This window comes from Anas platyrhynchos, chromosome 3, assembly GCF_047663525.1.
Source record: "Anas platyrhynchos isolate ZD024472 breed Pekin duck chromosome 3, IASCAAS_PekinDuck_T2T, whole genome shotgun sequence".
Taxonomy (NCBI): Eukaryota; Metazoa; Chordata; class Aves; order Anseriformes; family Anatidae; genus Anas; species Anas platyrhynchos.
Window position 1 is genome coordinate 10,415,672 of NC_092589.1, and position 24,064 is coordinate 10,439,735.

Genomic DNA, 24,064 nt, shown 5'->3' on the forward strand with positions numbered 1-24,064 from the left:
CATTTAAGACAGCATATCAATCAGTAAATTTAATGGAAAGGTGGTACATTTCTGTTGCAGTCATCCACGTGTTTCTTTAGAAGCACAGCAAAAAAATGTAGGAAAAATAACATATATATAGATATTACTCTTCAAATGAATGGAAGAGGAAACAGTTGCCTATTTTCTGATGCTATTTATAATTTTAGTTTTCAGTCCCATACATTATGAATTAAAGGACCTCCTGGTGACTAAGAAAGAGACAGGAGATAAAGTCTCCTATGTAAATGCACAGAGATAACTTTCACGAGAACTGTCATGAACTTACAATTAGGTAACTGAGAGGTTGAAAGACAGTAACACAAGTGACAATGTAAAATAACGTTTGTTGTCAGGCGGTATAGCTCAGAAAAGACACAGCGGGGTAAAACTCAAAGGCCATCTACTTTCATATGAAGGATATTTAGCTATGGTAAAGGAGAGCCATTTTATAGCACTAGATCAGGCTGTGAAAGTGTCCAGAATCTGTTCATTGTCTCCATGCTACAATGATTACACAGTTAATTATTGATTTTGAATAGTTTGTCAGTATTAGTGAGATAAAGCTTACCTGACAAAATGTTTTGAATTTGATGAGCAGGTGGGTAGAATTTTGTAATAAGAGATGATTTGATTCATTCAAAAAGCAATTAATGTTTCAGTTGAAATGCAAGGGAAGGAGAGAAAAAAATGTGGTTTACCTAGCACAGAGGAAAAACCCTGACAATGATCAGCAAAACTAAAATTTGAAAAATTAGATTTAATTAGATATTAGTCCTAAATGGAAAACTTCATTACAATTCTAAGCTTCTCACTTTGTTAAAGAAAAGCTTTAGAAAAGCCAGTTCAGCTAAAAGAAAAAAGAAGCATTAGTTTGAGAGCGAAAAATAAAGCATTAACTCTTTAGACTTTTCCCGTATGTTTTTTAATTTTTCTTCCTTCCCTAAAGCGAACAGGCCAGGGAAATAACAATTGCATTCACCCAAAGCATTACTGTCACCAGATTAGTTGCTAAGAAATTCTGTCATTAATTTGCTTTGTTCTACTCACACCTTTCACTGGGCTGCACAGAAATTCCTGCTGGTTGGAAGATGCCAGCTACATTCCCTCAGATATTTACACTTCGATTAAGCACATATTATACCAGCATCACTACAGATACATTTTCAACTGTACTACTAGCAAAGGTGTTAGAGACAAATCAGTAGAGCTATAAAACCCAAGGGAGATAAAATTGGAAAGCTCACAAATAGTAGATTACAATCAGTAAAAGCACAATCAAACATCACTATGCTCCTGATTTCAAACAGCCCCGTTCTAGTAATGCTCATTACTCACTATTCATCACTGGTTCTCTTCTTTCACTGAAGATTTTAGGGACTGAAATTCTCACACTGGTATTTATAACATCATTTAGAAATACTAGGAAGAATAGTTCCTTTGTGCTGGGTCCTGAGCACCATAAGGCCCAAATCCATTTAGATGAAGCATTTCTTCCTACCAGTTATTCTGTTAATACATTACTGAAGATAACAAGAAAAATGTTTTCAGAACACCATTGCTTTTCATAACTGGATCAGTTAAATCCTGATATCCTGAATGAGGATAATTAATTTTCATCACTGCTTCCAAAGTGTACTTCACCATGACACTTGCATGAAACAAAGGGAAAAACTATCCATACGAGAGCTTTGGCTTGGAGTCATGAGGAGCACCCAGCTTCAGGGGGAAAACTCTTAATTCAAGCTGCGTGTCTAATAATACTATAATAGGTACAGGCAGACCTGTGCTTTGCACCTGAAAATGGATTTGTAAGTCAGCACACTCAAGGAAGAGGTTGCAGGTTCCTGCTTAAGCCATCTAATAAACAGAAAAAGTTTAAAATTCAGTGACACTGTCTTCCCCACACCCCAGTCCTGATAAAAATACATAAAACCTGAAGTAGATGACACTGAGTCCAACATACCTCTTTTTTGCACTTAACTGTTTCAGACAGATTTTTTTTTTTAGCAGCATTGATTATGCTGAACTCAGGTTTTTAAGACCAATGTAGCATTTACTCCAGCTCCTTCCATCTCCACACCTGAAGGTGATTCAGATCACCTGGTTATTAGCTTAAGTGGGACAGTCCCTTGTGTACCGAAAAACTTCAGCTTGCATCTTCAGCTGCATAATGTATTGATTCAGGCCTCCCACTCTGTGATTGCCAAATTGACTGACTGATCTTTTATTAAACACAAGATGAGGGTTGTCCTTTTACAAATAAATACATGAAGTTAAGGAGATACCAACAGCCTTTGTCCCTTATACAGGGATCAGTGCTATCAGGACCCCGCAATTCCAGCGGATTCCACCTTAACTTTACTGGGGCAGAGGGAAATCTGACTTTATGACTATCCAGTTAGTTTCAGTGCAAGATGTTTAACCTAGCCATATTGCCTAGGGATTTTTACAAGCCTAAAGTGAGCAGGAAATCCAGCTTCTAACTAAATTAAACTATTATGACCAATACACTTTTTTGATCCCCTTCATCCTTTAAAATAAACAAGCAAGCAAACAATAACTGAATTGCAGAGATCTTGAGATCTTATTCTGGACTTGCAGCTTACGCTAGATGTGAAATTACCTTGTAGAAAATTAGCCTGACTGATAGTAGCAATTAATCCTTCTTTGCAAAGAAAGTACTTCTCTTACACTGCCATGAAAAACAAATGGTATCCTTTGGAAGAAGTAAGGACCTGAATAATATTCAGCTGTCAATCGCTCACAGGCATTAAGGAACAGCAGGCACTATCCCTCCCTGTGCTTAAACACCATCCATTGGATGTTTTTCCCCAATGTGCACTTTTTTTTTTTTTTGATTGTCTGATCCAGAGCAGTATGACAGAATGAGCATGAGAGATCCAGTGACTGATGTGAACTAGCTGGTCAGGGACCAAGCTACAGTTCTTAAACCGTCGTCAGCTCCCATAGGATTGTGGAAAGAGCCGAGGAGCTAGACTCTTGGCAAACATGAATTCATCAATGTTTCAACTTGTTCTTTCAGATGGATGTTATAACCAGTTACACCCTAGAGAAGATGAAAGGCTGTGTGACAATAGATCTTTGATTAAAATTAGGGATCGTTATCTAATTAGGATTGTCCAGCTGCATCTCAGATTTCCATGAAACAATTCAGAAGTGATCCCAGAATTCATCCAGAGACTCCTCTGTGCAGTTTATGCATCATGTAATGTGAGAGGGAATCTATGATTCACCAGAAAATGGAGACTGGGCTTTGCTGAAGAGAATATTTAATTTTACCAGAATTATGCTGAGTTTGTGGGTTCTGTAGAAAAGAAATTCCGATGGCAAACAAAGTAAGATGAAGAAGCAGGCCTGTAAACAATCTTTGCCCTTTGAACAAAAATCTACCAGATTGAACAACCATCTCACAACATAGAGCTTGTAACTTCAGCTTCTGTGTGTTACCATATTCACTGATTTCAACAAAATTTTCAGCACATATACATGATGAGCTGGGATCAAAGGTCATACAAAATGTATATGTAGAAATATTCCCTGCCATTTCTTTCAGCTATCCAGTTTGCAGAACAGGATGCTACTTTGGGTCAATATAGTTGGAGGAGGTGTCCCTGTATGCAGAAGTTACCATCTAGATAGGACTGAGGGCGTAGATGGGCTGCAGAGGAAGAAAACAGAGGCCTTAGAGAGGATAAGTTTTTAAAATCTTATTTACAGTTGAAGCCTCAATAACCTTTTGACCCTACCTTCCCAATGTCAGGCACTGGCTTAAATGCAGTCTTGAATCAGGAACTGATGGAGCAAATGACTCATTTAACACAAGGGAATCCAAGGTAGAGTCAAAATTGAAAACTGTGTACATAAATTGTTGGGCTGAATCAGTGACAAATTCCTCCTTTCTGTAGCAGTGCAACAGGGCAACGCTTGATGTTTATCTGATTTAACACAAGCCATAATAAATACTGTATCTGAAATAGAACTTTTAAATAGTGGTTGGGGAGGAGAAGGTGTAGAAAAAGGCTAGGAGGGAGAAGAATTAGGGATGACATTTTATGTCTTTTAAAAGTCTGACCTTTTGGAAATATCACTGTGTACATTTTAAATATTAATAAAGGCACTAGCTGTTAGAAGGCACAGGGCTGTTGTTGGGGGGTGACCTTTTATTGAAGTAAAAGAGAATTGACAGTTTTATTAGCCATAGAATACTGCAAACAGAAGCTACAGGAAAAAAAGCAAGCAAAAAAGCTGTCACTCTAATTAGCTACATTCTGTAAATTAATCTGAGGATGTGGCTGTGTCTAAATATTGCTGCAGGTCCCTCCGTATCTCAGCCCAGACCTTCCAAACAGATTCAGAGTGAGAAAAAAAAAAAAAAAAAACAGCATTTCCCATTTAAGTTCTTTAAAGAGATTGTGTTCCCAGAGAAAAGAACCAGAACACTGGGACAAAAATCGATGGGATCTTCATGACTCAATGGTCATAATTTTTGTGTACTACCACAGTCATCCCTCTCACCAGCACTGGACTAGAACCCATTTAAAACATCATCTACAGAACTAGAACAAGGACCAGACAGCTACTACCTCAGATCTCTTTTTGCCTCTACAGACTAATTAACATATTAAAAGATCCTTGCTGAAATGGCCCAGACTTATTCAGACTATAATGTTGGTACTATATGACTAGGAATGAAATTGTTCTATTGGCTTATCTCAAACCTTTTGTTCTTCATTAGAACCAAGACAGCTGAGTTAACTTCTTGTATTCATCTTTTGAATCCCAAGGGTTCAGCTGTGATCCAAGGCCAGCTGATACAGCACTGCTGTATAACCTTGACGCAAACTTCTGAGAAAATTAATAAATGGTGAGAATGAGCTGTGAAAAAGAAATGAAGCAGAGCCATATAGGATAAGAAAGGTAAAGTTGTAGGCAAATATAAGTGTTGAAACAGGAAACTTAAAAGTTCGAGGACTTGAGAGAAAAAAAAATAATCATACAACATGAAAATGTATAAAATGTTTAGTTTTTCCTGCAGGGGAAAAGTAAACAAACTACAGAAAGGGACTTTGAAGTTGACAACACATCCTCAAGGATCCCTGTTCCAAAGAGAAATAGAGGTCATCCACTCCCCACCTGACTGATGACTACCTAGTCATCTCCTTTTATCTATCACCTCTATAACTTCCAGCATTGGTTCCAGGCAAGGGTAACAAGTTTACAAAGAGTTTATTCAGATTCTACAACTCCTAGTAGGAATGAGGGAGCAGAGCAGGGGAAAAAAAGAAAAAAGGGTAAAAAGACAGCCCTTACTTGTCCTTCAGATATCCTTTACTGACAACGCGTTACATAACATTTTCATTTCACCACCACTTCCTCAATATGATAAAATCTTTCATATATTTCAGCTCTATTCGGTGCTTTTTTCATTAGTTATGTTATAGTTCACGCTACAGAAAGAGTTGGGTTTACAAACTATGTCTAGTATTGGAGTTATAAAGGGCAAAAGCTGCCCTCCTTTATGTCACAGTCTGCATAAATGAGGCATTTCAGCGAGTAGAATTTAAAGTAGATGTGCACCCCCCATAAAGCCAGCTGAGCCTGTTCTCCAACACTGCCCTACAGCTAAGGCAAGCAAGAGTGGTGAGTATTCAGGAATGGTGAGCAGCACTGAACTGCCTCTAGAGGGAAACATGTCAGTCTTCATCTCTTTTGTACTCCCAAACAGCCAAGAACCAGCACACACCCACAAAACAGCTTTACACATGTAAACAATGAGTAGTGGTTAAACTGTGGACCTTGGGTTTTACTGTTACTCAAACACACTGCAGACATGCACGTGGAAGGAGAATCTAGAACATCAACAAAACACTTCAAAAAAAGTTGTGTAATTTATTTTCTGATCTCTGATTTTCTTTTGGAATTGCATTCCTTGGCTGGATAGAACATCAGGGTGTGCTTGTTCAGGAAAGCAGACAGGAAGGGAAAATTCAGACTAAAATATTAATTCAGTATGCCACAGCTTAATCAGTTTGTTCACAGAGAGACATTAATGTGAGATTAAGTACAAGCTAAAAATATGACCAGGAAGTCATGGATAAATCAAGTGGAAAGGAAAAGACAGAGAAATAGTTGTAAGCAGACTTGTAAGTTTGTTACAGGGAAAAAATAATCCAGGTCAGCTGTATCTATTTTATTATTTTTTAAAGTACAGCAAAGTACTTCAGACAAAGCATGTAGAAACACTGCAGAAGTACACACATATCCTCTTACCAGTTAGATCTACTTAAATGTACCCATTTTCTCCTTCCTCTTTTGCCTCTGTATTAACAGAGTTCAGGATGTCTTGAGGGCATTGATATACTCCAACAGGATGCAATGGCCACATGGAAGCTGAGTACACAACTAGTCCATCTCAAGGAACGGAGTCCTGGCCTTCACCACCAAAATGGTGCATGATGCAGGAGGTCACACACCCTTTTGGGAGAAAAGCTTAAGCTGAAAGTGGAATTAATAATGATTGTGACACCTCCTAACATCAAAGGAAGCGATCCTCTTTGAACTCTGTAGATTTTACAGTAGACACATGTTCCGCTAATATTCACACTAGATATAATACAGAATCTGAGGGTTGCAAAACTTACTTTTTGGGGGGTGGGAGAGATCTATCACAGCACGTAGAAAAATATTTTTATTATTAAAAAAGGATAATTGCCAGCTAGAAGTTAGTGATTTCAACACAGAATGACATACTGAACTTCTGTTGAATGAAATCTTTGTCCTCTCAATGTAGAACAGTTCAGAAAGTTATCAGATTTGCAAAGCTGCAGCATGAATGACAGAGTTATTTAGGGATGTAAGGAAAAAAAAACAACAGACTAAAGAGGAAACTGCTGCAGTACATTTTGTGATAACAGGAATGAAAACATTCACAAAAACAAGTTGCTTTAACAAGTTCCCTTGATTAACTTACGTGCCATCCTCAGAGGTCCTGAAGACACTGAGTAGGCTGGGTGGCATCCTTTTGCAGAAGGGATTAAGTTTATTTCACACAGAACAGCTGAGCACAATCATTCCAACATAATTCACACAGTCTATCAGTAACTAGGACTGATTACTTTGAGCAAAGTACAGAGAAATCTTTTCCCAGTCTATATCTTCACATTTAAGTGGCAATAGCAATACACAAACTAATTCTCCTTGATACTGTGTCCTCCCTTGTTATCAGGAAAATGACTTTGTTTTAGTGTTTCCTGTTGGGGAGCTGCAGGGGACAACCAGAGGGTAGAATTTTACTTTAATGGGCAAATTTCTCTTCACTTTTAAGAAATATTTCAAATCTCCCCTTATCCATGGCTTTTGTGGCTGTTTTGAAGTTGAAAAGCAGCTTCCTGCTGAACTGCAGCCTGAGGAAACTCCTCAGTACCTATGAAAAGCGAAGTTACACTCTAGGGAAATGGCTAGAGATTTCAGCTTTTTGTCCAGAGATCTGAAGATATGAGTCATCTAACAGATATGGAACATTCAACAGATACTTCGCTGGAGTAAGAAAGCATTATATCCAGCCTGTGATAAAGCATCTTTTGAATGGACTTGTGCCTAGAAAACCACTTCCTGTGAATCTGTTCATGCCTGTACTGAGAGCCTGCACTAGACTTGTACACCACTAAACTCTCAGGATTGCTTAACAATGACAAAAAAAAAAAAAGTCACTTCTGGGATGCTCAGCAGCTAGTATAAATCAGAGCGTATATTTCAGTGAAAGTCTGAAAATACATCATCCATCAAAACTTTACCTGGGATACCTGAGGAGTGTGATAGGAAGATATCCACATGCCTAATGGTATGCAACAAAAAGAGCACAATTATCTAATTAAACAATCACAGTATTTTGCAAAAGTAGTAACATTATTTGTGTGAGCAGCTCAGCACAGCTAAGGGTGAAGGAAGAGGAGAGCTATTTGGATGGGGAAAATTGCCCCGTCAGGTTATGAAGTGTTGTTCATAGTAGAAAAGTTAAGCCTAATTTCTTTAAAATACATCAGTAGCTTCTTCATGCTTCTGTGTCAACTAAGTATTAAAGGTGAATTCATCTGTTGAGACCAGATGAATTAACCATCTTCTTTTTTTGAACGGCAAGGAAGTTAAAAGATAAAAAAAAACAATCGTCACGTCAGAAAGAGAGGTCATCCAGATAATCAGAAGTAGCAAGTGTGAAAAAGAAAGGGAAGGATATCTTTTAATTAGTTTTTAAGGAATTGCATGGATAGTTAATATTTACAGAATATGCTACATCTGGAGAGATCTGAAGGTGTTTGGCATGGTCTGGAGTTACCAGAAATATCCAGGCCAACAGTTTGAAGTCAGTGCTGACATTTTAATCAACAGTCTGCTGTGTCTTAGCACATACATTTCCTGAGGGTGTTTCCTACCTCTACCAGAACACGGCGCACACAGCTTGTGCTTGTACCAGAGAGGAGTGGGGAAAAGACTTTTTAAGCATATGGTAGGCTGGGTTGGCTGCATGACAAGTAAACTGTATGTTATCAGCTAAAGGCAAGGATGAAGAAGAAACAGAGAGAAGATGCTCAGGTCTGTTGGCTCAAAAAGTTATGGGCAGCTGTTACCAGTCAAAGGTATTTTTTTGTTTTGCCTTTTTTTTTTTTTTAAATAATTCTACACAATTTCATGTAAATAAATGTTAATTAATTTAATTCTCTGTTAATAAGAACCTTAAGACCCATGTGGTTTCAGTATAATGCCTTTCATCATAATGAAAAGTCTCAGTGCTGGCCCAACACAACGTTAACAGTTTCTCCTCTCTTTTCCTCACTGGTTCTGCAATACCCAGCAGCAGAAGAGCTACCACGCAGCTCATTTTTCTCATTAGACGGGATTCCCTTCATTTTCTATAATCATTTTATGGAGCATCGCTGCAAACAAACATTATTACTTAAATCTCAGTTTGCTTCAATTTAGCAGAATAAAGGTGGTCTGGTGACATGAGCTGCAGATTTTCCATATGATCGAGGCGTTGAGACTGCAGCTTTCATTTATCTTCATTTCTCTTTAAGGAAACAATGCCATACTTCAGCTGGGACTGTAATTCTTCAAGGCTCTTTTTATATGTCATAGCAAACAGGCTGAACTGTCCTCCTTAGGTAGGGGTCTCCCCCCCAACAATACTGGGAACCTGCTTTGGTATCTTTACATTAAAAGAGAAGCTGAAAATTGGCCTTTAAAGAGATAATAGTACTTTCCTATGCTTTAGGATATTACTTTAGAGATCACAAAACTTTAAGACACTGTAATCTTAACAGGAACAATGGTGCTGGTGAAACAAGCCTTATAAATACCTTTCAGCATCATCTAAATCAAATGAGATGCGCGTAGCTGTGGCCTTAATTGCAGATTGAAAGCTGTTAGACAAATACACCAATTTTACCTATGAAGTGATCTCTGTATAGATAGAATTCACATTTAAAGATTTTTGCAACCAATCTCTTAAGGTATCTTGAAAGCTTCAGATATCACAATTCTGGGCTTGTGTGCTTGGAGATAGACAGCTCATCTGGACAGAATGCAAAAGAGAGTTCAGAAAATAATCAGAGACCTAGAAAACATGAGATACAGAACTGGATTTGATGAATCTCAAGAGGGGAAGAAAAAAAAAAAAAGAAGGAGAACACAGCAATATTCTTCAAGTATTTAATGAACACCTGCCAATAGAAGGAGACCAGACTGGTGGATGAGAGAAGGAAGAAGCTTGAGTCGTAGCAGAAAATATTTGAAGGAGATTTTCGAAAGATTTCCAGCATTAAGGGCAGTAAACCCCTATTAGCTCCTTGGATGCCACTTTCCTTTCCAAGGTTCAAGATACACATTCCTCCTATCAACTCATTCAGAAACACATTCTTCCTCTTTGTTCCACTATTCATACACTATAGGGGTACATCAATCCTTTGCTATGTTATTTTTTTACTGAAAGCACCTGCTTTAGTGTGACAGATGTAATCACAGGGACAGTTAAAAAAATGCAAACCTTTATGTCCAGTAACTATTCTGAAAAACTTATTTTCCACAGACATCAAGCAGCACTCTCAAACCAAGTCTCAGTAAGCAGTGTACTATACACAGAAGCCTTTTCAAAGGTCGTTTGGAGGTTCTCATCATTTTCCTTAATTCAAGTGAAGATTAGATAAGGTGCAACACAAACAAACAAACTAGCAACCAACTCTCTTAGGTCCACCTCAAGCCTTCAAAGGCTAGTTGACAGCATTCCCTGCATATACATCCCTCTTTGGAAGCCTAAGATATTGCTTGTAGTTTGTTTTCTATACATCTGCTTGCACCATGCTCAAGTGCTTGCAAAGAGCAGTACACAAAACCCAAGTACCTATATAACCACATCCAGTTGTTCCGATAGCCAGCTAAGCACATGGAAATGCTACACAAGTGTGCAGCAGTAGGTACCCAAGACTGTAGATACGAGGACATGGAAATGAACTTCAACTTTGGAAAGGTGGAACTCCTTTGCTTAATAATGCACAAATTGCACAAGGGATTCTTCCTTACATCAGGTTGTCAGATTTTTCTTTACCACCCCAACCACATTGAGTACCTCCAAAAGGAAGAAGGCTTGTCAGTGAGTGCTTATACTTGTCTATTCCGGCTTTGTACGAGGGTGTAAATTCAAGCAGAAATTCAAACAAAATTAATCTGTTTGCTGAAAAAAATAAAAAAAATCAAAGAAATTGGGAACAGGAAAAAACAGACGCTGACACAGGATCACAGCTTTTCAAGGCTAGCTTTCTGTCCACAGCTATTCGATTACTTTGCCTCTCTCCCCCCTCCAAAAAAAAAAAAAAAAAAAAAAAAAAAAAGGACTTGGCAAAGAGCTGATTAAAAAACAAGCTGCAAGTTTACAGCAAGTTATCTGTATAAAGATATAACAGGAGGAAAACTAGAGTCAAACTTTTTTTTTTTTCCTGCTAGGTATGGAGGCTGGAGGGCAGTATTCAGCAATCCTATCCAATCACCAAGGCACAAAACTTCAAACCAGCTAACATCTGTGTAAAATGGTCACCTAATGAACTCAGAAACTATCTAGAGGCTTTGTGCATAGACCTGAAATCAGCTGTTATGAGAAGAGGAATAGTATTCCACTTTAGCATAAATAAAACATAGATCTGGATTTCTGCTGAATTCTTTGTTCACGCTCCTGTGCAATGATTGTTCCCAAGTACTTTTCTGTTTCCCCAGGAGGTGCAAAAAAGTAGCTTAGCTAAGCCTAATAGCACAGCTTATTTTATAAAAGGATTGTCTCTCTCTCTCAGCTGGAATACTTTATCTCTGGTCTACAAGGAATGAGGGGAGCAGCACTTTAGGGAAATTCTGAGGACAGGTCTGCAACTGCACAGAACGTACAGAGTGCTGATATATCGACTAAAACCCAGACATAGAGGATGGATGTTTGGTCCTGAGCTCAATACCAGCCTTAGCAGTTTGCTTACGTGCAGCCAGATGGCATATTCCAGACAGCTGCAGACGAGTGGGCGCAGAACAGATTGAAACCTGGGTTAGTGTGGAGCTGATCTCATGTAAACAACACCTTCTGAAAGGTAGGGGAAAACTCATTCAGATTGGGCTTTTGTAGCCATCAGGGTCACAAAACAGCCCACAAGGGGTATTAAATGACAGAACACATCTGCCACTGTGTAATACATGGACACTTTCTCCCCTCCCAGAGCCCTACATCCCTCTTTAAAGAGCAAGAAGAATACCCCTGCAGACTTCTTGGCCTCTTTGGCCAGGAAATATACATGTGATCTGCATCTAGTTACATATGTCTGTAAGGCTCCAATTTTAGTTGTACCACCATGAACAGGTAAAATAATAATTAACACTTTTGCCAAAGCAGATTTCTGGTTTATTTACACAAGCGCTACAGTTCCAAAAAAAAATCTCGATGCCTGCTCTCTGTCAGAGTGCTGTATTTGGAAATCACGAGTGGGAGTTTAAAATAGGTTCGGCACACAGCTCACACTGTTCCCATCCCTGACATCCATATGTGGTTTGGACAATCTGGAGCTTTCTGTGAAAGGCCCCGCTCTGTGTATTTTTGCAAAATGGAGTTCTATATTTGCTGCTATTAGGCTCTGCAAGTTGTAGCACTTTAAGATGTCACTAACTTGATAAACAATGAGGTTTATTAAACTGTCTGGTGGCTAAATAGACACACGCAGGATCAAATGTTTGCCACACAAGCAATCAAACAAATTGATGAACATCAAGAAAGCGATTATAGAACTATAACTGTTCTATTATTAACCAGCAATCTGCATATCTTCCCCCAATTAATGTCTAGAAAGGAGATGTGAGTTAGTAGAAACCTAATTACTGGCATAACACTTTGTTGATGAGAAGCATGGTAACAGTCACTGCTTCTACTTCATTTACACAAGGCCCATAATAATAAGCCAAAAGATGTCAGTCAGCCACTGCTTTCCTGCCAGAAGTTTCTGCTGTAGCAATAGCTTCTCATGCAAACGCACTCCTCTACCCATGTCACTCAGCTCAGTAATTGCCTTGCCACTCACATAAAGAAAACAATTTCCGGCTCTGATGGGATTTTGTCGGCAATGTGAAACTGCTACTGCAGTCGCAGCAGCTAGGTGTTAGATGGGTTACTTTGGTGGATCATAACACGAAACTAATCTTTAAGGAAGCAGGTGGAAAGAAGAGAGACTTACAGGTTGGTAGGTGCTAGGAAAATGGTCTGTCCAAGTGATTAACACAATGAAAGTGTTAGGCGATGTGAAACTGAGACAAGAAGAAAGTGGAAGCAAACAGAATGAAGTTGCTATTCTACCATCAAGATCATCTCCTAGTTCAGCACGTCTGCCAGAAACTCCTCTAAAATCATAGACACTTATTTTACATGCCACAGGCAGCTGACCAGCAGTCTATAATTTCAGCTTGCAGGATTTGTATTTGGGCCTCCCTGTGAGCCATGCACTTAGCACCACCCTTTCTTCATCCCCAGGCTGAAGTTGCAAGATGCAAAGAGTTTTCCTTTCAGTGTGTGACATGCAGCATTTTTCTCACTTCACAACCTCATTCCCAGAATGAGAGAGCAGCCAGTATGAGACATTTGATTCTGTTTCTTATCTCAGGTCAACCCAGAGTCCTGTGTCAGGTTTTGGTGTGACACCTGAGGGCCCCTCCCAAGCTCCCCATGTACTCTTGCCTCTCTGCATAGCCTCAACATGACTTAGTAGAAGGAAATGTGCTAGGAAAGGGATTGCTAGTTCTAGGATGGCAAACAACAGCTAACCTTGTCTGCTTCCTGCCTGCAGCAATAGAAACCAGATTTTATCCCCCTCCCCTATCCTTACATCCCAGGTGGATTCATATCAAACTTTCCATAGACAGGCAGAAGAAAGGTATTTCTCTCTCATGATAATGAAAAACTTAATCAGAAATACGGTTTCTGTGTAGCAAGGTGAGCACAGGGCAAATTGAAAGACTTCTTTTTCATGGGTTACAGAAAAGTGCATATAGAATGTGATCCCATTTCAAGGTTCTTTTGGATTGCGGGCCATAGCAGAAAGAGGGGACTGAGACAAAAAATAAAAGGGAAAATAGTAACCATCCCACGGTATCAGAAACTGTAGTCTTACAGCTCAAGTCCTACTTGCAGACTTAACGGACAGTTTGAAACAGCCAAGCTGTCCGTGAATAACAGAGCAGCTACACTTCTATGTTTACAAAGGGGCCAGTGCTTGAGCAAAATATTATGGTAAATCATACAAATTATTATAGTTTACAGATTTTGCTACTAGAAAAATAAAGGTCCAGATTACTAGAGTCCAAAATTTGAGGATGCCAGAAACAGCAACACCGAGGATCTGTCAGAGTTACAGAAGGTTTAATGCGCAGGCACTCACACTCCAACAGTGAATCTGTTATAACATCCAACAGGCAAAAAACACTAAACAATACAATCTATTTCAGTTGCTTCCAATAAAGTTTTGGGTTCATTTAATATCTATTGCTTTAATGTTCCATACTGCTATCCCAAGATTTTTTGACAGCACTGAAATTAACTGTCTTCAATATGCTTTCTATTTCTGAGCCTACTCCTGAGAGACATGAATTATGAAGGTCTTAAATGCACCAAGCTTCTCCTCTTTTCATAGCATCATCTATATCTTAACTATGGCACACACCTTTAGCAAGTAAAAGAATCTTAAGTTATTGGCAAAGAAACAAAAAAACTCTCCTTTGAGCTCAAGTTGTTAAATTGCAGCGTATTTCATTGCACTACCGTTAAGATACTTTCAAAACCGCTCTCGCATTTCAGAGGTAAAGAGGTCTACTTGCTTCTAAGTGACACTAAGCCTGATCTTTTGAGTGATTACAATCCTTTTTCATACAGAACAATTTGGATGCACACAAACCATAGACTCAGGGAAATCTCTTAGTGCCAGCTGAAGCCTACTGGCTCCTTTAGTCCCAAAGAAAGCATGGTAAATATTCTTACCTTCAGAAAAGCCACGAGAACTCACAACCTTCATAAGTTTCCAAAAGCTCCAAAACAATCAAGCTTTAAGCTCTTGCTAATTCTAAAACAACAGAAAGAAGCAATGTTTACTTGTTTTGTTTGTTTGTTTGCCCCCAAACAACACCAAATAAACTTTAAATAAATAAAACCATGGAAGTGATACTATTATATTTTTGATCTTGGAGAGAAGGGGGAAAGGGGGCTGGGGGGCAGGAAATTGCTTCTTGGCAGGTAGCCTGGTTTTGTATTGATTACTTCTTGTTCTTCACATATGGTGAAAGGTTAATGCTGACTACACATGGAATAAAAAGGGAGACGCACAAAGTATATATCCAGAAGAGCCCATGCTCAGTGTTATTGTAAATAAGATCACTAGCAGTACCCCATAGGTGATTTGTGTCGTATTTCTGGTAGGGCACATTTATTTAGTATAGCACATATCAAAAGTGAAAAACAAGCCGAAATATAATAAACTTAAAACACAACCTAGGCAAAAGCATTTTACAGAATACAAGGAATTGTAAAGGCAGAATTTAAAATGTAATCACAAATTTAGGACAGTTTCCTTCACACACTTCTTTCTTCAAAGTTTTCAATCCCTCTTATACCCTATTCTCTTTCTCCCTAAGTCTTCCCAGCTTTTTGTTATTTTCCTAACATTTATTTTTTCCTTCCAATAAAAGCAAACAGGAAAGTAGCTTTATTTGGGGGGGGGGGGGGGGGGGAAAGAAAACATTTCTGTAGAATCACTACGTGGACCAATAAAAGGCTGCTACATATTTTAAAGAGGAAATGACACTTTTAGCACATGACATAACAGAATTAAGCATACACATCACTTCTGATAGAAGCATAAGAGGTTTCCAGGCATATCTTTCAAAGTGTAGGGATTTGTCTAGTATCTGTTTGTTCTGGGCGAGCTTGCAGAGAATTACAAGACAGCCACACCTAATAAGCAACATCAGCATGAGGTTTAATACAACATACCTCATACCACTTCTGATTTCACTTCGTGCACTCTTTACTGTACTTATACCTTTAAAATGCACAAAACAGAGCAAGATCTACTCAAGTAAATAACATATCTGGAACAAATTTGCAAAACACACACCCAAACCCTTCATGCTTCTATCTGAAAAAAAAACAAAACAAACAAACTGTGGAGTCGGCTTGAGAAGAAAATGACAGCATTTCATTTGTAGCACAGAAAGACATCAAGAAATAAAACCAACAGAGATTACCTCAGGGACTCTAGCCCACACCTCCCTGTTTCACCTTTGCCTCCTTTTCCAAACTCAGTTAATCTCTCCTGTTGCTCTTTCCTGTTTTTGAGGTCCCTATCTGCTACCCACCTGTGTCTCCAGAGCAGCTTGGCTAATTTGGCTCTGATAGCTATTAGTCGCCAGGCAACACCCAGCACTAGCTCTTACACGTCTCTCTATTTACTCATTTATCCCTTTCCTTTTTCTTTAGGAAGATCAGAAAGTCTGTATGCTACAGACATGAACAGAAGGAAGCACCTCAAATAAGAGTAGAGAGCACATCTCTCACACTTAATTTATATCACATTTATGAATATTCATAAGAGGAACACAGCAAAGAAGGAGAGCAGTATTTTGGAGAGAAGAAACAAATGCAGCTGCTGATTAGCTTTGTAAAGGCATGCATGAAAACTGTCACAGCTTTAGCTGATTGGAAAAAACAGTTTCATGTATCCTAAAAGCCATTCTTAAAGTGTTGTAATAAAAACCCTGGGATATCTCTGTTTGGCAGAACAAACCCTAAAATGACTAACATGTTGCAAAATGCCTTCCATGGTCACTGTAAAAGTGTCATGAGGACAAAAGACATAAGTGTTGCACAAGTAGACCCGTGGGATTAGAAAAACAAACATGAAGAAATCTAAATGCAATTCAGCTGACCTTCTAACAAGAACAGGAAAGGCTCAGCACTCCAGTGAACCTATCCACAAAGCAGAGCTGTCATACTTCGTGTTAAAGATACCTCATTATTGCTTATGTAACATGTAACAGCTACGCCAAGACTGCGGGAGGGAAAGAGACCCTAAATAAGTAAAGAAATAGAGGGGTACTTGAGAGAGGGCTTTGAAGCTTTGTTTGCATTCAATAGAACCAAGGAACCCCTTGAGTATGAAGGTTAATGGAAACCCCAGGACGATAGTCTACTCAGAAAGCCCATCCTATGGAGGGGGATTTCTGCTGAATTGGCCCCTTGACTTTTATAGCTGAGGAAAAAAAACATAAGTGACAGCTCAAACAAGAGGTTGTTGTTAGAGTCACTGTAGGTTTCTTAAATCTTTGGGCTTGTTTTCTTTTCTGCATGTGTAACTGCTTCCAAGCTTGTAATCAAGAGCTTAATTCTTTGTTGCTATACAATCAATTTGCTTTCTTAAGTTTGCTTTCATATTTGAACTTGCCTGGTGTTGCATGACCTGGTAGTAGCTCCAGCAAGCTGAAATATGTTGTTTCTCCAGAAGACAGCAATATCCTAGAAAATAAGATCCCACAAAGAGCCTGTAGAATATCCCATCAAGAAGACTGGGTGCTCTGTAGACTGGTATTATCGAGATACAAAACCCAGGGAAAAGAAAAAAAAAAAAAAAAAGTATTTTCTGACATGTTATTCAGTGACCTGCAAGCAAGGGATGAGATGATTGCAGCATGAGGGATTATCAGATCTTGACATAAACAGAACCTAGAATCAGCCATTTGTAACCTTAATATGAAAATGTGACTTCAATCTAGCAACCCGAACAGGATTTCAAAGAATATTTGCATACTACCTAATCTCTGCCTTTTAAGGCTGTATTGGCAGTGCTTTATGTGTTGGTTTAAAGAGCTGCATGATTATTAGCAGCTGTACCTGATTATGTGCCAATTAATACTGGAGCTCCCACAGGGTTAATATGAAGGTTTTCCTTCCTTCTACTGTTCATTTTTATCTGACTTTGAGAAAAATCTATTAATCACCCTATGCATGTTCTCTCTGTGCTAATACAGTCATTTATTATGGTTATTAAGCTGCTATAAATCCCAGGGGACTTTGACAGATCTTACAATTTTAGATAGGGGATTTATAAGAAACATTTGGCAAATCATTTGTAGGAACTAAATGTCCTGTCTCCAAACCATGTGCCATTGGAAGTATCAGGCTTACCAATTTTGTCTCGTTCTCCAGTGCACTACTCAGGATATCCATCTGTTTTGCTGGTTTCCTGTAATGATGACCATCCTGATGGACACCAGTAAATACAGAGGAACATAAAGGTACAGACTGGGAACCAAACCCAAAGACCAGAGGGAGGTCTTTAAAGATGGATCAGTTCAGGAGGCCTGGGACTGTCCCCAGGTCACAAGAGGTGACCATGGTTGAGGTGCCCAGCAATGAAGGTGGTTCTGTATGCTGGTAGTCCTACATAGGACTTTGGCAAGGAAATTGGAAATTATCTTTCCTAACTTCTCAGCTGCCATACAATTCCTTTGGTTCCTTATTACTTTATTTTATGTCCTTAAGTTGTCACAGAAGCTACACCCCCTGGGAGGGCAGGACAACCTGGCATGAGAACCAGGTAGCCACTGTGGAGATTCACTCTAGGGTGTGGAGGTGTTGCATTCAGGCAACACCTCCACACCCTAGCAGGTCTACGCTCCTGACTGTGCTTAGAGCAAAACAAAGCAAAACCTTTTGGCTGTGATTTTCAAAAGCTCCTGAAAAAGGCTTGTGATCGTGAGTTGTCATAGCTTAGGTCAGGTCTGCTGCTTTTGAAAACTCTCCTCCTTGGTCTTAATATAATTTGTGTATTAGTGTATAAACATCGTGGGAATTAACGCTCTCTTTCTCAGTGACTGCATGATACAAAGAGAAATATCAACTAAAATAACCACTGATTTAAAAGTATAAACTATTTATTCTCAGCCATCTGGCCTGTGATATGAACTTCTCTGTATCTAAAAGCATTTCATAGCTTTCTCCATTTCCTCACTATGTTTGGGTGACTTTGATGGCCTTTCTTTGCAAAGCTCTTTTACCTGGGCAGCAATCTGTTGCTCACATAAGCCATCAGTCTCCTGCAAGATGACCTTATACTATAGATAGTATAATATATCATTCTTACTGATTACAGCACTATTTTATGAAACAGGATGGAAAGTTTTGTTGGCCTTTGAGGCCAATTTGCTACAGTGAGGTAATTTTCATTTTTTTGCCACATTTATAACTTATCACTGATGTGATGACCCCTGAGTCAGTTTTGCAAAGTCATTGAGGAATTAACTGAGCAAAAGGGACAGCTGTGGTGTTTTTTTTTTTTTTTTTTTTTTCCTTGATATTTTATTATTTTAATATTCCTTGTGTCACCTGAGTTCTGAAACCTGCCTCAGACTTGATTAGTTTCAGGCTGTCATCTCCTCTTGAGCCATCTGGCTGAGCCTAGCAAGACAAGACTGAAGGAAGTTGTTGGCCTTCCCTCCACATAGTGGAGTTGTGAACATGGGCAACTACAAATCACCTGAGTCAAACTTTTGGTACTGCTGTAGTCATCAGAAAATTCCTTGTTGATTTTGGTAGAGCAACAATTTCTCTCTGGGCCAAGCAATTCCAACTACCACTGTCTGCAAATTCCTGCAAAAAGGCAGAGTACAGAATACATCCATCAGGATGTAATATGCAGCCTGCAGGAGGGTCCCTAGATGAGGCAGTTTTGAAGCATTTCCTTCATTATTTTGCAGTTTTATGTTCTTGCTTGCTATATCTGTGTAAGCATCACTAAAGATTCAATATGAGTAATATATAGAATAATTAAAGAGAGAATGGAAGAAATTAATTCCATATATAATAACTTTTTCTGACTGCTGTCCCACTCTGTTTACATTAAGAACTCAAGGCTTTTGGTTGCCATCACAAGGCAGAAGGGAAATACCTTACATAAAACATGTCTGGTCATTTTGTAAGAAAATTGAAGTTATGGGATTTGGTTTCACCATTAATATAAAGCTCCCCTTCAACTCTTGAAGCATAAATGAGCTTATTTTGTCGTTTCCTGAAGATCAGCCATATTGTCTGCAGCACACGTACAGAATGGATTTTCAGTTAATCCCTTGGATATTAATCTGTCTTGTGGATGAAGCCACGTTTCAGAATCCAAGCACAGAAACACAAGGATTGAAACTAATGCAGTCATAAAATGTTTTTCCTTGTGATGCATCCTTGGCCAGCTGTTTCCAAATGTGGCATTAGGCAGTGAAGCATAGAAAACACCCAGACTACACAATTAAAAAATGATAGTCTCTTTCTCTACAAATTAATATATTAGTGTTGTTAATAATCACCTGATATTAATGCAAAGCTGTACAGTCACCTGCCACAAACAATGGCTGTGTATAACTCCATCAGTTATTATATTACAAGGATGCCTGAAGCCTTATGCCGACTATAAGGAAGCAAGCATTTGATTTAATGCATTTAACTGAGTATAATATATATATAAATCATACCTTTAATTTAATATATGCATGTTCTTCACTGTAGCAATTACCTACACGTCCACAAAGAACAGTCTGGGCTTCAGGGTATCAGATGGTTTATTCAGGATTATTCTTATGGATGATAGCACTTCATGGTCTCCAAAACAGGCTTGTTCATTACGTTGCTTTCTGCTAACAGGATTTCTGCAAGATGCCCCTTTCGACTGTTTTGCGTGCGTGTGTCTCTGAACCATGAAAAATACCAGTAAACTGACACAAGACTGATTTCAGCATCACAGGTAAAGCAAATGTGCAAAAAGTGTATTTTGTTCTGACACAGCCCTTTAATCAAGGAAAACATTTGCTCAACCGTAAATGAATGGATGGGAACTGAGGGGAAAAAAGACCCATTCAGAATTATTAACCTGATTTTCAGCTTGATTTCTAACACAAAGTGAAAATAAATAGTCATCACCTCATATAAATCCATGGACTCAGTTATTCTCACTTAAGTAGGACTACAGAATTTTATACTAGCTGAAAATTATGCCAGTTATATTTATCTGAATCTGTAGCCTTCCAGAAATCTGTTCCAGATTTCTGAATAAGAATTCCCTGATATGCTGAGGGCATCCAAACGCTCCAGTTGGATCATCCACAGCAATTAGCAAACAGAACCTTTATAAGAATAGACCAAATCCTATTCTCAGCTCACTGTGTTGCTAACATGAGATGTCTGAAATTTTGAGCTACAGTGCAAAGTTTAGAAACTTAAGATTCTAATGGAATGATATTTTCCCCCTCTCTCTGATTTCAGGCTCAAAACCTTATGAAGTAAGACATTTGACTCCTTACTCTGTCATTGTCATGTAAGTTCTATGTTTCTTCAGCTAGTCTGCCAGACCAGCTGGTTTCCAGGGGCTATACCTATACTGATGGTTTATCTTTATTGTGCAATATAGTGAGAAGATAAGGGATTGGGTCACAACTGCATCAGAAACATTTGTTAAGCATATTTGCAACCAATCTTGTTGCCAGTGGCTTTTTCCTGTGCAGCTGTACAGAACTCATAAAAGTGTTCTTAACTAAACAAATAAAATGGGTCAATATTTATCCTACTGGTTATTTTTATTCTAAAATAATCAATAATGTATTTACCTGGCAAAGCATTTCCACAAACATTTTCTAACCAGCCAACAGAACAGTGTTGAAAGGTTTGCTTTCTCCGTTACAGCTGTAACTAATGTTTATTCACAAAAATAAAGGTTTGGCCCTATTTAGCTAGTAAGGTTGTAAAAGATTGGTCTTTTTGAAATCGTGTTTGGAAGTTGAAATGGCTCAGGAGAGTTCCACTAAAACACACTTATATTAGAAAAGAGATTCTTGAAAGTTTTGATCTTTCAGAAACGTCTAGGTTTCATTCAGGAAGCCAGATAAAAATATTTTGCCTCTCATTAAGTAAATTGGTATTGCAATATTTTGTTTGAGTGACATAACCTAAGCATTAGTATGTTTATAGTGCTAACTGGCAAAGCACCTCAACCTGCACAGAGGAACTGCAACGATTCAGTGATGTACAGATCACTGACAACATAAATGAGCATAAAAAGTTTCACTGTGATTCTGCAGATGGAAATTTTCATTTGAAAGATATAAGATAACTTCATTTCAGGTTAAAGCACTTTATTTATTTATTTATTTATTTTTTTAAACAGTGGGGATTTATTTTCAAATGCAATCATCTTCCATGCTAAAAGAACTTTCCCTTCTTTTTTTAAAAAAGGAGTTCTAGTATATGAATCTGTTTCTCATGTTTAAATTAGTTTAATTTATTGGTTTATAAGGTAAACGGACTTGACTGTCTCCAATATGTATTCACCCTGCTTTAAGGAACTTAATGGTACAAAGTGCAACATTTTGTTGCATTGCTAAAGATTAAAAAAGAAGCCTGTCCATTGCGTTACCTGGCAAGAGTCTATTTCCAGACAACGCTGTATTCTGCAGAAGTACATGCTTAACATCCCAGTATTTATTTACATTTCATGAAGGATACGTGACCAGCGAGGAGAACATTGTCCTTATTACTTCGTCCTTACTGATGTGAGAGGGGTTGTTCAGTCAGCTCTTTGAAATTTTCTACTGATAGAATATCCTGCTAATAAAAATGACACAGTTAAACTCCATACTTAAGAAATCCATGAAGATTTTATTGCACATCTCAGCATTATAAACACACAGAGAAGGCAGAACAGAAGGAACAACAACGATGTTGTTCCACACTAAACAGCTCAGTTAAAGAAGATGCTGTCACCTGGGATTTCTTAGTCATAAGGCACTAGGAAAGGCACTAGCACACAAAAATGGCAGAACCTACTGCTTTGGTGGGTCAGGATATGAACCAAAATGATCAGTGAATGCTCCGGAGAGGACAAGGCTACCTGGAGGAAGGCTGCGGCTGCCATTTCATGTCAGGCTGGCACACCCCTTGTGCTGAGGCATCCTCGTACCACCCAAAATAGCGGCGCTCCCCCTCCCTCAGCCATCCCCATTTGCACACATCATCTCTGTTACCCCAAGGTTCATGGCAGGGGCAAAGCATCCTCAGAGGGCAGGTGAAATCCACTCCCAAGTAGCATGGGGCCTATGAGGGGCCACCACTCGGAGGAAAGACAGCCGGCTCGCTTCTCAGTGCTGAGGAGGCTGCAGCTCCACAGCATTCTCCCTAGCATTTATCTTAATCCCTTCCTAACCATTCCTCGTTTTTATCCCTTTACTTTCAACTCCAACCCTCAGGCCATTTTGAAAGGTTGGGCAGTAGACTGGTGTCTGTGGTCAGGGGTGCCGGGAGCTCGTGGCACAGGCCGTCTGGCACAGGGCACCCCAGGGTGCCCAAGCAGTGCTCTGACAAACTGGCTTCATGCACATGGTCTTGGATCGGGGGCTTGCAAAGTTAAATCAACATAATAAAAACAAACAAAAACACAAACACAAACTGTATTCCTAGCAGTTGTATCTTTCAGTTAGACTGCATTTGAATCCTCTTGTAGGTGTACCAATTCAGAAGGAAAGCTGGTATTGTTTTACCTCATTTCACTCTGCTTCACCTCCTGAGTTATAGCCACCTGAATTCAGAATTAACGTCTGTATGAAAAATTATAATTTCACTTACTTTATAAGCCAGTAAGGTTTCCTGTGTGCCCCTGTGCAGACAAGCATTCAACTGTCAAGTAGTAGGTTGTTTGTTTTTTTAAAATTTAAAAAATTTAAAAAAAATAGCCACCTCAACATTTCATTTCCATCCTTCTTGGTATGTCTTTGCCGATTAGTCTTTTATTAGCTTTCCTGCACTGATTTTGAGCCATCCAGGGCAGCACGCTAAGCGCTCCAAAATGAATTTACCTTTTCCCACTGTAGTATTGCTGTTACCGGCAACAGCCTCATCATTTACTCTGCACTAAAAGACAGGAGAGGTTCAGCCCCTGGGTAAGCTTTCTGGCTCCTCACTCTAATAACTAGTGCCACTAACACAATAAAATTTTATATCATTTTTATTGGATCCCTCCTAGAGACTTATAGGAGGAGTGCTGGCTTGCAGAGCAGATGTGTGAAGCTGCAGACAGAATTGCATCTGTTTCTTTTTTGCCACAAATTGTTCTGTGTTGTCCCCTGTTGACTAGGAAATTTAACATACTGTCACTGTACATCGCATTTGTAATAAAATCATTGTTGAACATAAACACATTATCCCTTCCTACCTTTTTTTTTTTTTTAATAATAAACTGAGTTTATTTCGTCTGCATCTCCCTCCTTCTCATCCCCCAAAATAGACTTTTCTTCTGGCCCTGATATTCCCTGGAGCTAGGCCAGCTCCAGAAGTTTGATGCTGCCTTTCACAGCAGTCCTGAGAGTGAAAAGGAGTACAGGGGAAGTGAAGAAATGTATGTAACAATCTGCCACTTCACACTAAATCAAAAAA

At 38.9% G+C, this 24,064-nt stretch overlaps 1 long non-coding RNA gene across 2 annotated transcripts in view; it reads right to left on the reverse strand.

Annotated features, from left to right (window-relative positions):
• Positions 1-21,909: 21,909 nt before the first annotated feature.
• LOC106017177 (uncharacterized) overlaps positions 21,910-24,064 on the reverse strand; it is a 29,024-nt gene continuing 26,869 nt past the window's right edge. Inside the window, exon 5 of one of the 2 annotated variants that reach the window (XR_002402294.4) lies at positions 21,910-22,240. This is a non-coding gene — a long non-coding RNA (uncharacterized lncRNA). Of the gene's footprint in view, positions 22,244-24,064 lie in introns of both variants that reach the window. The other variant, XR_011807965.1, reaches the window with a different exon arrangement.